The 18,750-nt window shown below is 34.7% G+C and overlaps 1 long non-coding RNA gene across 1 annotated transcript in view; it reads right to left on the bottom strand.

Moving 5' to 3' along the window:
- Nucleotides 1-13,179: 13,179 nt before the first annotated feature.
- LOC141451027 (uncharacterized) overlaps nt 13,180-18,750 on the bottom strand; it is a 33,857-nt gene continuing 28,286 nt past the window's right edge. The window contains exon 2 of the long non-coding RNA XR_012456497.1: nt 13,180-13,448. This is a non-coding gene — a long non-coding RNA (uncharacterized lncRNA). The remainder of the gene's footprint in view (nt 13,449-18,750) is intronic.

Raw genomic sequence — 18,750 nt, 5'->3', positions numbered from 1 at the left:
TGTCTTGTGTCCCCATGCAAAGCTATTTCCAGATATCTCCAAAAGTGGCCCCGGATTTCAAAGTTTGAATGTTTCTAAGTAGGGAACTACGTTCTATTCCTGTTAATTTCCAATGTAGGTGGGATTAACCACTGTCAAATCTTACTATTATGGAGCTAATTATAATAATAACAATTATTATTATTATATTAACTCATAAAATAAAAACCAAGGACTAGTAGACTGGAAATCAAAGCCAGAACCTACAATAAAACTTAGCTATAAGGACTTTTTTTTAAATGATGCTGCATTTAATTTTGGAAAAAACTGAAGATATTCGTTCTGAAATGGTGGATAGGTTCACCAATTTCTTTAAATCAAAAAAGTTTTGAAATACAAGTTTGTTTTTTTTGCCATACTGTATATCAGGACACACGTCCTGGGCATGACAGTAAACTGCATCTTAGGAGGACAGAACTCACAGCCGTGGTGAAGGCTATCTGTCCAGGAAAAAGAAAACTCCAAATTATAACCATGGGTAGGCTTGGATGTGTTAGGCGCGGGGCAACCGGCCGGCCTATCCAGAAGAGGGAATCTCTGGATATCAAATGACCTGGTCCTCTAGGATGGGTGTTGAGCGCGGGGCTCAATCATCACAAAACACCACTAACTACGAACCCCACCAATAGAGAAGCCGGACTGTTATCAAGGAAACGACATTACGCGCGTCTAAAGGGATCGCTGAATGTTTCGTCTCTTTAACGACCAGAAGCTGTTAATCAACTTAACTCCCATTGATGCTATCCCGGAACTACGATAGATAATAACGGAATGTTAAAGAAGAGAAATCACAGTAATTATTAGTAATCATTTGCAGTGAGAGGCATCACTTGTTTGGAACAAGCTTTGACGTGTTAATGTTGTAAAAGTGATAATTATATTATAACGTGTTAATGTTATAAATGCAGAAATCCAACGAAGAATAATACCCACAAACAACCAATAATTCGGATTGGTCAGGTACTTAAAAAGTCGCACCACCAAACTGCGTCTCTACAAGACATTGATCGGAATCTGAATGCTGTTTGATGTCCAAAGTCCAATCCTCTACTAGCCCACCCTAAGTACTCTAAAATATCGCAGATGATTAGCAAAAAAGTATTTTAGACAGCCGATAATATCTTCTTCAATATTAATCTTATGAAACGTTGAGCCGATTTGAATACTTAAGCAAGAGATAATAGAGAATCTGTGAATGGTGTGAATGATCTTATAATGGCACACCTACGGAGAACTTCTAAAACAAAAGGGAAATTAATATCGCTTAATAATTCTACTATCTCCATCTAAATTCTGCGGTATCTTTAGATAGCCTAAAGACTCGGAAAGTTATAACACAAAAGCTCTATTAGGGATTGCCTTACAGGAATAGGATAAGTTTAGAAATGCTTTTACAGCAGCATGTATTATTTATTCAGTACTCCATGAGTGGTTTAAAATTCTTCCACTTATATTTGAATCCAAACTACCTTTCGGGTTTCAGAGTGAATGAATTTTCTAATAAACCGAAGTTTGGAAGAGAAGGAAGAATTTCTCGCATAACGTTTAAAAGCTTCAAAGATAATGAAATTCATTGGTATGCCATTTCTATTTTTATCTTTCTCAACCATAGTAAAAGAAGTTAAGTTATTGTTTTTGAGTTATCTCCCACAATATCCCTTTTTGAGGCCTCCTAAGTTCGAAAAATTGGATTCTACAGAATGGTGGAGAGTGTGTAGGTAAGTAAATAGTACCGTTAAATGAAACCGAAAAAATAGCCGTCATAAATTTTATATCTCGCTTAGGTGTCAACCTAACCACAATAAATACCAAAATGTGGTTTTGGCCAGAATCGATAAACCAGATTACCACACTGTATTAATTTTCCATGCAATCTACATGCATTCAATTTAAAGAAATCATAAATGTTTAACTAAAATTTTATAGTAAAACATAACGTTCACCAAAATCTTAAATTATTAACACAAAGAATTAATCATCTGCGGCTAAAATCAAAAAATATTCTTCAGACTCGGAATATGTGAGACACATTTGAGCAGTACACAGCACAACTTGGATTAACTTCATAAAACAAAAACAGGGAGAAATGTGATGAAATTGTTTTTTAAAATTCCATTTATATAATATATTTATATATATATATATAATAAATATATATTTAAATTTGTTTATTTATTTTGCAACTGTATCTAGTACAATAGGCAAAAGAGATGAGAGATAAGGGATGGCGCAAATACACATGCACGCATCTATATGTGTATACATACATACATGCGCACATGCAAGTGCGCCAAGGGCGTGAGTGGAGTGAACGACGACCATCCAGTGATGGAAGCCGTTAGTTCGCCAGATTGGGCAAGCTTACACAGCAACCATCCTACGGAGATCGGCGTTGTGTTGAGATGATCGCTTGGCCACCGCCCGCTTTAGTCTGCGCTGTAGATTTGAAGGAAGTGTTGTAGTAGACATGTTATGGATCAGAGGGTTGTAGTGACTGTGTAGATTTGTGTGGAGTTTTGTGTATCGAGATTGGGGCTATTTCAGAGACGAGAGGAATATTTAGATCAGAGAGTGTAGTATGATTGGAGACGTAGAAGGGAGCGTTAACTATTGTTCTTAGAATTTTAGACTGTAAGGTTTGAAGTCGGTTGATGTTCGATTTTTTGGCACTTCCGTAGAGTTGTATTCCGTACGACCATATTGGGGCAAGTAGAGCGGTATATAGTGAACGTTTGTCGAGTAGTCTTTTCAACATTTTATACCTCAGATTGAGGTCAATTGTTTGAGTCTCGTGTGGGGGTTCCAAGTTAGTCGTTTGTCAAGATGTAGTCCGAGATATCGTACTTGGTTAGAAATTGGTATAGAAGTATTGTGGAAGGAGAGAGGAGGGAGAGTTTTCTTGTTTAGAGTGAATACTATGTATCCTAATCTAAATCTAAATGTAATCTAAATACCTAGTATTCACCGTTTATAATATAAATTCAAATAAATTTACCATTATCATTCAGCGCCAGCTACTGAATTTGAGTTGAATTATGGCAACGTATGCTCTGAGCAAATTCTGCAATTTATTGTTTTTGAGTTACAGTGTATAGCAAAATCGAAAATCTGTACAATTACAATGTTTTTTTCTGCAACCATGTAGGAATGTTCTCATTACTCAATTAAAATCAGCTGTGTAATGCCCAACTTTACCTCACTAGTGGGGAAAAATTCCCATTAGTGTCACTTTCCTCACTAGTGAGTGAAAAAACTTTATTGTGCTTCCTTGATATAAGAAATTTTGTTATTAAATATTTTCTGTAAAACTTTAATAAGCTTATTTAAATTTATTTTATCTAAATAATTAAAAAACGAATATTAAAAAAATAAAATAAATATTGAAAGAAATATAGAAATAAAAATAATATTTTAATAAATAATTAGATATTTTTAATTATAACAGTTAAAAAGGTTATAGTGTTACCTTATAGAAATTTAAAATGGATTCTAGTGATTCCTATTTAGTTTTTTTTTTAGTTAATAACCCTAATGGTTGCAGAAAAAATATAATATTTATCTCGAGTGTAAAGTATTTTCCTCACACTCGGCAATTTGCACTTGCACTCGCCTCGCTTCGCTCGCTCGTGCGTGCAAACCCTGCCTCATGTGAGGGAAAGTACTACTTTCCACACTTGTTAAATAAATAACTATTTCTTACTAACAGAGCATCGCCATATATGAGTAGAATAGAACAAAAGTAACGCAAAACCCAATAGAAATTAAATACTGTAGTTAAAATTATTAATAATTAACACTGAAGGTAAAAAAAAAAAATAAAGGAGATTCTTAAATTGTCTAGCAAACTATTCTTTTTTAAAAAAGTTTCCCATTCGGTTGGAATGGTTGGAGGAGTGGCGTGGAAGGCAAGTAGCCGCTAGCTTATTGATTGCGGAGTAGACCCACTCTTTTCCGTTATCACCAGCACGGCGTTAGCAATTTCTTCACAATATACGCCACTTTAATAGCCTCTACTTATCTTATGTGTACATACAATAACCAGTATTAAGGTAAACAAAATATTGTATTAATATTATAACCAATATTAATATAGAAACACAAACACACCGATAGTGTGTTATACATACACACGTACGTATGATTTTAAACATATGTGCGTTATTTTAATAGTTCGATAACGGATTAGTTCGGTTAATGCTCTGGATTTCCCCGGGTGGAGATCTCAGGATCGAGTCTAGCTGGCTGGCACATAGATTCTTCTTTTTCGAAGCCTCTTACCGCTTACTGTCCCTTTATTGAACTGGCTTCACGATAACAAAGAGAACATTTTCTGGAGACCGTTAGTCCTTTACAATAGTGTAAAATCTTTACCAGACTATTGTAAAATGGTCAAACGAGAGGAACTTAAAGGAGCTATTGACATTTTCGATTAACTCCAAAAAGTCTAATAACCAATTTATTACTAACGCTTTGCTTACTTACTTTACGGGCTAAAGCCCAATTACAGTGCGACTGATTGATTCTGACAAATAGTTTCTGTTTGATTCTATGATTCGCTCGAAGAAATATCTACTTTAAGCCATTTTCTGCTTTCAGTATCAGATAGCTCTCTCTACAGACCCCAACAAAGGACCATTACTCAGAACTGGTATTCAAGTAAAATCTTTTATAGAAGATCTAAACTAGATGATATTCCTTCATCCATTAGTAGCTCTTATAGTCAGCATCACAGACTTTAAACTAATAGTTAATAGCGAATGCTTTGTAATTTTGTCACGTTTATACTCGTTGAAGTAAATAATTTATTTAAAACAACTATTTCATTGTATTTATAACTTATAAAGACTTGGTATTATAGCAAGAGTTTGACAAAAATGATTAGCTTAATCTGTACAAAAAACAATGTTAAAATAATTTTTTTTAACACAAGGCAAATAAAACTTACAAAAACAAAAGTTATCAAACAAAATACTAAATACATAACGTATAAAACAAAAACAAGATTTTTTTTTTGTACAAAATAGAAAAAGCTTTTACACATCGCAAATAAACATGTTCTTATGGTGAACATATTTTTGCTCCTAAATAATAGAGAAGCATTGTAATTACTAAAATAATCGAGTACATCAAAGTACAAATCAAAAAAAATAATGAAAAATCATAGTACATCAATATTCGATAAAGGATTTCCTTAATTTTAGACAATTAATCAAATATATTCAATATACTGTTCAAGTTATTTTAAATTATAATTTTACTTATTGCAAATAAAATTTTTAAAATATTTGTTAAGAAAGATTGGTGATGGCCAAATCCTCTGGCTCCCCGTTAAAGTGAAAAATCAATACGTCCATTGTTCTTTAGGATGTATAGATTAGATGCTGAGTTTTCCTTTAGAGAGACAGTCAAAAGTTTTAAGGTTTGTAGAGGAGGGATGCTAAATGGAGCAACGCCGCTCGCCCAAAAAGATCAAATTTCTTTTTTTAAGTTCTATATGCATTTATTTCTAAATTTTATTATTATTATTTTTTTTTTTTTTTTTTTTGGCGCATCAACAGCTGAGGTCATTAGCGCCCGGAGCTTTTTCCAGTGCACTGCCGGCCTCCGGACAGTGTTCTCTCGTTACAGACAACACTGTCCATCACCGGACAGTGAGCTGTAAGAAGCTCCTAGGAAGAGAAAATCTAAGGGTCAGCTGCTGGATTCGAACCCGGGACCTCCGCGTGGGAGTCCAGTATGCTAACCTCATAGCTAATCCCTTCCCTTAAATTTTATTATTATTATTATTTTACCATACTTCAATGAAGGGTAACAAAGAACTCTCGAAACCCCGCTGGAGAAGTCTCTAATAATGTAATAATTAATTAGACTTTTTTAATATACAGGGTGATTCATTTTAAACGCACCAATCGTTAATAACTTTTTAGGAAAGCGGAATTTCGAAAAACCCCACGAAGTAAACTATATGTTTTGTTTTTTTTTGGTCTACTCTTCAAATTTTCCACCCCCGATGCTGTATCTTAATTTTTGGCGGAGTTACGGCTAAAAACCCGATTGAGGTTTAATAAGGACCACTGGTTTTGACAATGATTATGAAAACTACATAAAAAGTTGTAAAAAATGACGTTGACCCCGTGTCGATATCCCTAATATTTGTCGAGATATTTAAGAACAAAGTTACAATTTTATCTATTCGTGATCGGATTTCAATATTCATTTTCCACCAGATATACACCAGTTTTTGGAGGTCCTCTTACTGTAAAAAATATTATTTGCGTTACAAAGAACAAAAATAATAATAACTGAAGAATTTAAAACATGTAGTGTAATGTTATAGTAGCGGGTGATTCAGGATAAATTTGTTTTATCATCAAATAAAAGCAATCATCACATCATTTTAATGCACCCACTTTGCAAGACCTCTTGTCCTATGATTACGGTAAGAATATCTTGCCAGGGTGTTGGTCTATTAGTCAAGAGCGTGACTTCGTAAATGAGAGATCCCCAGTTCGAATCCCGCGTATGCAGTCATTCATAATTCTTAATACTTCATAATAATTTTTTTAATAAAGTGTAGTCATACGCTGGATTCGAACTGGGGATCTCCCACTTACTAAGTCACGCTCTTGACCACTAGACCAACACCCTGGCAAGATATTCTTACCAGGGTGTCAATCATTGTTAAAACTAGTGGTCCTTATGAAATCCCAATCGGGTTTTTGGCCGTAACTCCGCGAAAAATGAAGATACAGCATCGGGGGTGGAAAATTTGAAAACTAGACCAAAAAAAACATATAGTTTACTTCGTGGGTTTTTTAGGAATTCCGCTTCCCTAAAAAGTTATTAGCGATTGGTGCGTTTTAAATAGATCACCCTGTATTATAAAAATTATTCCCCAAACATATTACATTCCAAATTTGTTGAATTTGTAATTATAAATGCCAAAATCATCTTCCATGAAATTTATCTGCAAATACTTCAGATAATTTTCTTGGCAAACGAATTAAATATGGCTAGTACATTGAAACATATTTTTAGTCGTGAGCAAATCCGTATTAAAATATTAGTATCGCGAGACGCATTCAACATGTAGTGAACTGAGCCTATAATGATCTTAAAAAAAGAAAACTTCCAAAATCTAACTATAGATCAGGTGATGGGCAAGAAAAGCATTGCAAATATTCTTTGCTAAAACATTCCATAACTTTTCATCAAAGAGATTCGAATTTTCCACATTCAGTGAAAAATTTAAGTTTGGAACCAAAATATTTCTTACAGCAAGAGAAAAATAAAATATTAGAAAACAACGTTGGGATAACGAAACTGGTTTCATTGCAAACGTACGAAATTAATTAGGCGCTCCACGTTAATGATGAGAATATGTTGCGTGTTTCAGTTACTGGGGATTCAATTAAACTTAATGAACGAACCCTTCGTAAATTAGCATAAAAGCATCATTCCGTGATAAAATATTATTATGAATCATATTGGTTACAAAAAAAAGGGACCAAAGAGAGAATGTTGGAGCCACAGCCCCTGTGGATCAAGGTGGCGTTGGCTTTCAGGTGAACCATCATAATATCTAATGTAATTTCTAAATATTTCAACAATCTTGCTTGGCTATCTAAAAAAATCAGAAAACCAAGCCCCAATCCATGTTCAACGAGATGAGCAATCTTTTAATTCTAAAATGTTCATGCTCCTGCAGATAAAGATTGTCGAGCTGGCACAGAAAACTACGTATGAGTAGGTTGAGGGTCGAAAGACAAATAATGAGCTAACAATATAAAGCGACTGGAGTTCTAGAGCAGGGGTATCAAACTAGCGGCTTCTGAGGTAATTTTTTGTGGCCCTCAATGTTTTGAAATAGAATGAAAATAGAAAAAAATTGTCATGAAGAAAATATCGCTTAGGGGGGCATCAAGGAAATACCGAACACATACGAAGTGTGGCTATTAAATAACGAGACTGATGCTGCTACAGAAGAACTATGCATGCGCCAAATACTAAAGACCGACAGCTGTGCAGCGTAAAGCCTTCTCTTTCGATTGCAGCGTCTCACTTGTTTGTAGAGAATTCGGTCTGACTGGAACGGTCGTTTGTGTAAGAGGTGTTAGTTTCGTTTTGACGAAAACATGATACTACACATGTAGTAGAGCAACGAATTGTCGTGAAATTTCACATCAAAACTTGGTAAAACCGCTACTGAAACTTATCTTTTATTAAAAGAAGTTTATGGCGATCAATATTTATCACGTGCGCAAGTTTTTGAGTGGTTCAAGCGTTTCCAAGATGGCCGAAAAGATGTCGGAGATGATGACCGCCCGGGTCGCCCTTCCACGTCCAAAACGGATGAAAATATCGATTATACTACGATACTACCGTGAGATGCTTGCTTAACTCCGTGAAAGAGTAAGGAAAACCGGCCCGATTTGTGAAAGAACAAGTCATGGGTTCTCCATCAAGACAACGCGCTGGCAATTTTCGAGGTAAAAAAGAATAATTTTACGAGGGTCGTTTGAAAAGTCCGTGCAAAAATAAAAACTACTTAATTTTTTGGGGTAAACCTTTTTTATTTTTCAACATAGTCTCCTTTTAGGCTTATACACTTCGTCCAACGCTGCTCTAGTTTGTTGATCCCTTCCGAATAATAGGATTTGTCCAAGTCTGAAAAATAGCCATTCGTTTCTGCAATCACCTCTTCGTTTGAATAAAATCTTTTTCCCGCCAGCCATTTCTTCATATTGGGGAACAAATAGTAGTCCGAGGGAGCCAAGTCTGGAGAATAGGGGGGATGTGAAACGAGTTGGAACCCTATTTCCATTAATTTTGCGACCACAACTGCTGAGGTGTGAGCTGGTGCGTTGTCGTGATGGAAAAGGACTTTTTTGTGGGCCAATCGTGGGCGTTTTTCTTGCAGCTCAGTTTTCAAACGGTCCAATAACGATGAATAATATGCACCTGTAATAGTTTTACCCTTTTCCAGATAGTCGATGAGGATTATTCCTTGCGAATCCCAAAAGACAGTCGCCATAATCTTTCCGGCCGAAGGAACGGTATTCGCCTTTATTGGCGCAGATTCCCTCTTGGTAACCCATTGTTTAGATTGTTCTTTGGTCTCAGGAGTGTAGTGATGTATCCATGTTTCATCTACAGTGACGAAACGACGCTTAAAGTTCTGCGGATTCTTCTGGAACAGCTGCAAACCGTCCTTGCAACACTTCACACGATTTCGTTTTTGGTCAAGCGTGAGCAATCGCGGCACCCATCTTGCGGATAGCTTTGTCATGTCCAAATGTTGATGCAAAATATTATGTACCCGTTCATTCGAGATGCCCACAGCACTAGCAATCTCACGCACCTTCACTCTTCTGTCATCCATCACCACATCATGGATTTTATCAATGATTTCTGGAGTAGTAACCTCAACAGGGCGTCCAGAACGTTCAGCGTCACTTGTGCCCATATGGCCACTCCGAAAATTTTGATATCACTTATAAACTGTTCTAATCGAAGGTGCAGAGTCACCATAATGTTTATCAAGCTTCTCTTTAGTCTCCTGAGGCGTTTTGCCTTTCATAAAGTAGTGTTTAATCAACACACGAAATTCTTTTTCGTCCATTTTTTGAAAATCACTCGACTTCCTCGATTCAAACGAATGCCAAACACAAAGAAACAGACCGATCTGGCTGAAACTTGGTGTGTGTTCTTCCAAGAGATGCTACTAACTAAACATAACCTCGATACGCGCCAGTAGTGCTATCTCTCTGACTTTGCACGGACTTTTCAAACGACCCTCGTAGTTTCATGAATACTTTAAATAGAAAAAAGTTTAAATAAAATCAATTATTCACTGTTTCAATTATCCTATCCATTCTAAAATCCTCACTTCGGAATATAAATTTAACAAACTTTGTAAATGTGATGTGGCCTGCGAGAATCTTGCCTGCAGCACCAATAGGCCCGTGTTTTAATAGAGTTTGACACCTCCCGTTCTAGAAGTCTATGAAAATTATTTTGAAATACAGTTGACAGACTATGTAATATCTTGGTTTCTAATAAATATCAACAGGAAGTTAAGAATACAAATTTTTATTTTGCAACAACGAATTTAAGTAAGATACTAATGTCATATTTTCTCTACTTTAATAATTCATATTTAAGTAATATATTTCACTTTATTGTAAATTATAACGACGAAAAATGCTGGACTGGACAATAAATAAATATAAAAAAAATAATACCGGAAGATGGTTAGAAGCCTAACAAGTGGTTTTGGTGGCAACAAGTTGTTTATTGATCTGGTAGAAACGGTTGGGGCGCCTTCATTCTTCCAGCCCTTCAAGTACCCAGTTCGCTCTACATACTAAACCTTGCTCATATGGCGTCCGCCGCAGCTCTTTTATATCCATCCTCAACCAAATAAATTTTCACACATCTCTACCTGGACTGGCAAATTTTTTATTAAATACAAATCCTATTTCAATACTTATAACTTCAAGGGTGATTGCGTTATTTTATTTTTTTAGACAGATGAATAGCTGTGCTTCCTTATGTTTAGTAAATTAAAACGCTGCTCTGTAAATCCAGTTTTTCTAAAAAAAAAATTGTTCAGGAAGATCAGACTAAAACTTCGTCATTATAAACAAGAAGGATTAAATTTAAATTAAATAATAAGTTGTATTGAAACTAAATAGACAATTTTTATAGTAAAAGCTAAATAATCTATACAAATATAAATGTAAATATTCGTTTGTTTAAAATCATAAAATCTCCTTAAGTTCTTCACCGATGGTTTTGTTGCATTCGAATTCGGTCTGAAAAATAGCACCATCTGTTGGACTTAAATGCTACACACAAGCTATACTAAACATTTTACGATTCAATTTCAAAGTTTCCGATTGGAATGTTCATAGATTTCAATGTGCTACAAATTAGCCCGGAAACCACCGGCTACAACGTTAACTGCTGTCTTCACTTAATGTCAAAATAAAGTTTTTTTCGAAAACTCTACAGTATTCGGAAGTGCCTACGTATTACACATGGAATGCGAGTAGAAAATCATTTGAACAACGCAAACGAGGGGATCGAGTCGACAACACGGACAACCTGGTATATTTAAAGAAACTACGATATGTAGACTGTACACCGTGCATCCCAATCAAGATGAATGTTTCTTTCTTCGCAAGCTGTCGTCCGGTCTAACGTCTTCCAGCAATTGAGAATTGTCAACAGCCGTTACACATGCCACTTTCCGCGGTGTATGCATTGATTGGAGAACGACCAACACTGGGATGTATGCATTAATTAACACGTCACATCCAAATCATATTCGTGCATTGTTTGCAATCGTATTGATCGCCTGCTCACCTTCACCTCCAACAGAGTTATGGGGTGAAATATAAATCGCACATGGCTGAAGATATTTTCCGTAGAATATGCAAGGAAATTACCAATGTGAGCATGGATTTCACAGCTGAAATCTACAACGAAGCGTTGATTGAAAATTTGTGCATAGAAATCGCGAACAAAGTTCTCAATCGACTGGGAATGCCATCACTGAATCGATCTGCTGCTGCTACGCTGTGGACTGAGTCACAGCAACGCAAAGCTGGGTACAGCTAGTTAATAATATTTCTGATAATTTAGACATAAATGAAAATAAATAACTTATCGATTTCTTTTTCTATCAAGTTAAAAATCCTGAACTTACCAGTTTATGTGGTTTGATCCACTGCGCTGGATTGATTTAAAAAATAACCTTAACTATATTAATAATAATAATAATCTTAACTATTTTACATCTTAACTATATATTCAAATATCTATTAATTCTTTAAACTAACAAAATATTTCAGGGCAGATATTAGATTCTATAATGGATTCCAAAATTCATCAAAAACACATATCTGTCTATGGCCTTTTTCTAATGCGATCGAATACTGCACATTGTTAGATAAGAATCCTTTAGCTGCAACCCGTAGAACATCCTCTAATAATCGCCTCCAACGGCACAAACCTTTTACGTGACCGTCCTTCTTAACTACACATTTCTCCTTCACCGTTAAGGGTTTACTAGCAAATAGAGTATTGCTTAACGACACACCTTTGCTGGTATTAAATCCACACAGTAATGTACTATCACGATGCTAGCTGTGTTCTAAGCACTTAGTGATTAGGTTTGCTGTGGATATTTTGTAATGTTCGTTTCAATGTACTGTTACCTTTAATTTTCTTGTAGTCTAAACTTGATAATGATGTTCTCTGTCGAGTAATCAAAATTTTTTACCTGTTCCTCAGTGTTTTCCTTCCCGAATTTAGTGACTTTTTCCCTCATAAAAATTACGAATTCTACGCGCAGATTTACTCGTGTTTTAGATAAACTTTACAAAATTTACTTTTTGTTTTTAAATGAACTTTGATTTTCCGCCCGGCGCTTTTTAAAATTTAAAAGTCATCATTTTTTGAAACACCCTAATGCCTATAGAACTATAACTTTAATTTGAAACCATTTTTCAAGGATATGAAGGATAGATTAGCTTTGAAGTGTGTAGTTTAATCATCTACAATCTACATGATATCAATGGAAATGAAAAATAAAATTTGAAGATAATAAGACTGAGTGTAAATGCCACATATTTAGTTTTTTTCAAGTTTTCTTTAGTTTTTGTAAGCAGACTCCTAAGGAAACTTTCTACAAAAGCAACATTTTACTGAAGCTTCTATCATTTTATGTACACGTATGTGTATCAGAATTATTGAAGTCCAACCCTCTTTTTAGAACAAATTTCAAATTTCCAGACAATTTGTGAAAAGTAGTGTGTGTAACACTAACTCTTTTATCAACTATTTACAAAAATAGTTACCAGTTCTTTTCATCAAGTTTCAAAAATCAACTATACTCACAATTGATCCTATCACTAATTACTGGAATTAATCTCCCAGAATTTATTTTTTGGGAAAGAAACAACGTTAAGCTTTGCTCTAACGTAACACTGTAGGACAATCTATAGTTCTATAAAACATAAATCTACGAGAAAGTACTAACTTTCAGAATAATCTCATTAAGCATTTTTCAACTTACAATTTACTTTTTAATGAGTAATAAATACTCGTAAAGCTTTAGTTTCACTCAAAGAATAGAAAACAAACGCGAGTTATTTAATTTAAAAGTTCACTTATTTTTACAATTTTTTTAGAAAATTATCGATGATAATATTTTAAACGAATTCAGTAAAATCATCTTTACTATAGGCGGATTCATCCGAAATCTTTGAAATTCCTTAAGTAATGTCTCTCTTGGATTTCCATTACCATTACTGATGAAGATGTACCTCCGGCAAACGTCCAAAAAAGTTTGTTTTTTGTATTTTTTTTAATTCATTACAAACCTAACAAAAAAGGCACACCTGCAATAGAAGAAATAAAATTTTAACTTTAATTATATTGCGAACACTCGCCTAAAATTTGTTTTATAGAAAGCACTAGGCAGTAACAGTAACCTGACGTTCCGCTGAACCCGTTTCCTCGGCATGACAATTAATGTTTATTAGACGGAGTAAATTAGTAGCCATTATCACAAATTTGTCTCCATTACATAACACTGAGAATATAGTGTTATAATTGCATTAAATTATGTACATGATGCATGGGCGGCTCTATTCTGACGTTAATTATTATTACTGAGGTGAAAACTAACTGCAGTTTTTCATAAAACTCGGTGTTCTACAGCTTTTTTGTTTTTATTTATTTTTGTTCACGAATTGGTTTACTTTAAAGAGTAAAGTAATGTCTATTTTTCAGGTGGGCTTTTCACGTCCAAATACCAAATATGTTAGGTGTCGTGCAGGGACGTGATTTGCAAACATGTTTTACTATAATGTTCTCATATTAAGCATTAAATAAAATCCAGGGCCTAGACCGGGAATCGAACCTACTAACCAACAATACATCTTCGCTTTGCGGGTCTACGAGGTGTGGCAATTAAATAACAAGACTAATGCTATAAAACATTTTATTTTAAATTTATACATATTTAGTTATTATCACCTTCAATATACACCACTCCCCTATCCCTACAACGCTCCATGCGGATTTACCATTGTTCAAAACAGTGCTGGAAGTCTTTTTCTGTGAGCTCCTGCATGACGCGTGCCGCTTTTTCTTTCACAGCTTCAACGGACTGAAATCGTGTTCCTTTTAATGCAGATTTGACTTTAGGGAACAGATACAAGACACCTGGGGCCAGGTCAGGCGAATAAGGCGGATGGCCTAAAACTGGGGATGTTGTACTTGGCTAGAAACGTCTTGACAGACAATGCAGTGTGAGCCGGCGCGTTGTCTTGATGGAGAACCCATAACTTGTTCTTCCACCAATCGGGTCGTTTTTTCCTTACTCTTTCACGGAGTTGAGCAAGCACCTCACGATAGTAATGTTGATTAATTATAAAGGGCGACCCAGGCGGTCATCATCTCCGACGTCTTCTCGGCCATCTTGGAAACGCTTGAACCTCTCAAAAACTCGCGCACGTAATTAACATTCATCACCATAAACTTCTTTTAATAAAATATAATTTCAGTAGCGGTTTTATCAAGTTGATGTGAAATTTCATGACAATTCGTTGCTCTACTACATGTGTAGTATCGTGTTTTCGGCAAAACGAAACTAACACCTCTTACACAAACGACGGTTCCGGTCAGACAGATTTCTCTACAAACACGTGAGACGCTGTAATCGAAAGAGAAGGCTTTACGCTGCACAGCTGTCGGTCGTTAAGATTTGGCGCAAGCATAGTTTTTCTGTAGCAGCATCAGTCTAGTTATTTAATAGCTCGGCTATCGTGGCGTCTTTTGGTTTATTTTAAACTAAATATCGTAGTGTTGATTTTACTTTTGAAATTTTCAGTTATGGTTAAATAAATGTAATATATCTACTTGCAAACAAAGGGATACTTAATCTAAAGAAAATTGCTGGTGGCGTTTTTGAGAATCATCCCTCCAAACATATGAATCTTTAAACTTATTACTGCTGCACTGATTTACAGAAATAAATTACTTATACATGAAGAAAATAAATAGCCTTAAGTGTAATTGCCTTAGATAGAGTAACCTTATCTGGATTTCTACTTTACACACTTCTGAACTCATCGCAGAATGCTAGCCCTTCAAGAATCACCTAACTGTAAGCCTTTTTGTGGCTCTTTCTTTTAGAAAGTATTTGAGTTACAAAAACCACTTGAATATCAATCACACCCAAGCAAATGTATCAAAAAAGCCAAAGCCAGCCCACTTGGTATAAATGTATTCATTGAACTTTCCATTTACTCGCTGATTCTTTCCACTAGTATACACTTTTTCAAACTAAAACCATTGGAAAGTATAAAGAGCTTTAGTTACTACTAAAAACTAGAGAGATAAAAAGTGTTAGTTTGTAGTATTTGTATATTTGATAGCTATAAGAAATATTAGAACAGAAATGAGTAGTTACTTTTTCTAAGCTCGTTAAATAATAGGGCCATTAAACTAAATTTCTCAAACGAAGTTCAAATTTCAATCATAGCTTTGAGCACTATTGCTATTGTGCTTAATTAGTAAGTTCTAATTTTTACATTAATCATTAAATATACCAATTATCAATTAATCCTAAACACAATTTTTAATTTAAAATGTGTCAGCAATATCTTTAAAAAAATTCTGCTCCTAAAGTTGAATTAATTGCAGAAAACTAGTAGAGATAACTTACTTTAAACTTACGAATACAATAGCTGTAAGTTACTTAACATGTCTGTTATCGAAACAATAAATGCAAAGTTATGTGAGTGAATAAACGTCGATATACAAAATTCACAATAAAATATATCTTAGTTATTTTTATCTAAATTTTTACACTACTAAGGTCAAGGAACAATAATCGAACTTGAAGAAGCTGGGACTACAAAGTGATGGCACTTGCACTTGCAGATTCTGTGGACATATGGATTGGAAGTCCAAGATGTCATTATTTGAGGAAGATTCATACATTTGGGATATTACCACGTGATGAAAGTGGTCGTACCCTCACCAGAACCTCTCACAGATTTCTCTGATTTCTGGAACTTAGAAGGATCGTCTGTAGAGACTTGATTGGCATCAGTAAAGGAGAGCACAATAGATCTTAAAGGTCAAGGAATAAAGAAATCTCAAGTTAATTCAATATTCTAAATTCAATAACCTATCTAAAACTTCTTTGATAGCTTTTTCGTCAAAGTTTATAGAACTTGTTTCTCTCAATTATTGAAACGATTGCAGAAGAAAAAAAGTTAAAATTGATGTAGCTAGAGAACTCGGTGTATTACTGTAAAATATTTACGAATGTACAATAATTTATTTACTTATTTCCAAACTAACTGTAATGAAATTAGTAACTATATTGGGAAAGTTGAGAGATTTCAATTTTATTATGAGTGCCTATAAAATTTAAATTTTAACACTAAATTTTAAAGGATTTTGATGTTAAATGTTTTACTTTAATAACAAATTACTAACTTGGGTAAAAAGTTTGTAGAAATTTTTTGCAGGCGATGTTAGAGATTGTATATTAATTTTTCACTTAAACTGGCTTTAGTGTACTTAGTAGAATATTTATTGTCATTAAAAAAAATAATTGTAAAGAGAATAAATATTCTCGCTGTCTGAAGAAATAAGTCTATTTAGTGCTTAAAGAAACATTTTTTAAAAATTCATTTTGCTAGTTGAAGCCTCTCTTTTGATCTCTTTGCTTGTTTGAACGTAAATGGACTGTAGTTAATTTGACACTTTTTTAATTAGTTAAAAAAAACTGGTGACTTTTCTCACAGGTACACCTTTATCTTTCTTTTAATTAATACAATAATTACAGGTTTTTTTTGCGCCATAAAAATCAAAACTTCCTCCATAACAACCTTTTCCTTTTCCGCAACCTGAACCACTTCCTGGACATTCATTTTCTTCGTTTTTCATTTAGCGTACTCATCTTCTGTACAAGTTAGCATTACCTTGAACAGTCTTCTGGCTAATCTAAACTGTCCCATTACAGCTACTTGCCAACTACATCAGGCTTGTTGTTAGCTTTTAATGAATCTACAGCTTTAGCTGGAACCAATCCTAGATTCTTCAATCTGATATAATTTATACCGCGTCAGCCCAACGTTCTAACTAACAAATTGTCTTCGAATTCTGAACTTTTTTTTTTGAGCCATATTAAGTTCGCACCTACATTATACAGAAAGTTAAAATCTATTGAGTGAAAAAAGATAATTTTGATTGAGGAGTTTACTTCAAACATAATTTGAACAAAACACTTTCTCTTACTACGAGGTTCTTTTTTATTCAAAAATATTACAATTCTATATTGTCACCTTCAAAATAACTTCCTTCTGAAGCCACACAGCGCTGGAGACGTTTCTTCCACTCCTCATAGCTGTGCTCGAACTCCGATACTGGAATAGCCTTCAGCTGGTCGGTTACAGCCGTTTGAATGTTTTCGAATGTCCCAAAATGAGTTCCCTTGAGGTTATTTTTCAACTTCGGGAAGAGAAAAAAGTCACAAGGACTCAAGTCAGGCGAATAAGGAGGCTGAGGAGTCACAGGAATGTTTTTACTGGCCAAAAACTCGTTTATTGAAATTGCTGTTTGACAAGGAGCATTATCGTGATGCTAACACCCACTTGTTCTTGATGTTTGGTCTCACACGAATGACCCTTTTTCGAAGTTTTTCAAGAACCTCTCGGTAAAAGTGTTGATTGACCGTTTGACCTTGTGGTAGAAACTCTTTGTGGACGATTCCGTGGATATCGAAAAAACAAATCAGCATGCATTTGTTCGCTTTTTTTGGGCCTTGGAGAGGTTGAAATGTGCCACTCCATGCTCTGGCGCTTGGTTTCTGGGTCGTACTCAAACACCCAAGACTCGTCAACAGTAATGACACGTTCCAGAAAATGGGGGTCATTTTTTCAAGGGAACTCATTTTGGGACAGTCGAAAACATTCAAACGGCTTTACCAGCTGAAGGCTATTCCAGTATCGGAGTTCGAGCACTGCTATGAGGAGTGGAAGAAACGTCTCCAGCGCTGTGTGGCTTCAGAAGGAAGTTATTTTGAAGGTGACAATATAGAATTGTAATTCTTTTTGAATAAATTTTTTTTTAAAAATCAGTCTCATTACTTAATTTACAGACCTCGTATAGTACGAGAAACAGCAAGTAAAAAGTTAAAACCAATGATTGTTTTTAAATGGAAACCTGATAATCACAGTTTATGTTAATTTCGAATTAATTACCAGTCTATAATACGATATAATAATCTCTCCTACTTTTGGCGATCACTGATGTTTAATCATCCCTCGCTTCAAATGAATCGAATCGATAACGCTTTATGTTAAACAATTTTTTGTTTAACTTTATCTGTTTCTAATAGAATGAATATTATCGCTTATTTTTTCAATCATAGCACACGTGTTTCTAGTATTCGTGAGCTCTTTTCGTACTTTTATCCATTCATCAACTGATTCATCAGTTTCTTTTTGAAGAGAATTTGACTTCAACTACATGATGGATTTACCCTCACTTCAGCAAGGTAGCGAGAGACGGAAACAGTTGAAATAAAAATCCTCTACACCAAGATGATTAAAATCAATCTCTGATGATGGAAGCAAAACCAAAGACCATACCAGATTTTCAATTGAAATATTACTTTGC

This window comes from Rhodnius prolixus, unplaced genomic scaffold (genome assembly GCF_049639745.1).
Source record: "Rhodnius prolixus isolate KJV_2025 unplaced genomic scaffold, Rpr scaffold_8, whole genome shotgun sequence".
In the NCBI taxonomy this organism is placed as follows: Eukaryota; Metazoa; Arthropoda; class Insecta; order Hemiptera; family Reduviidae; genus Rhodnius; species Rhodnius prolixus.
Note: the sequence above shows the minus strand (reverse complement) of the source record. Positions and strands in the feature narration are given on the sequence as shown.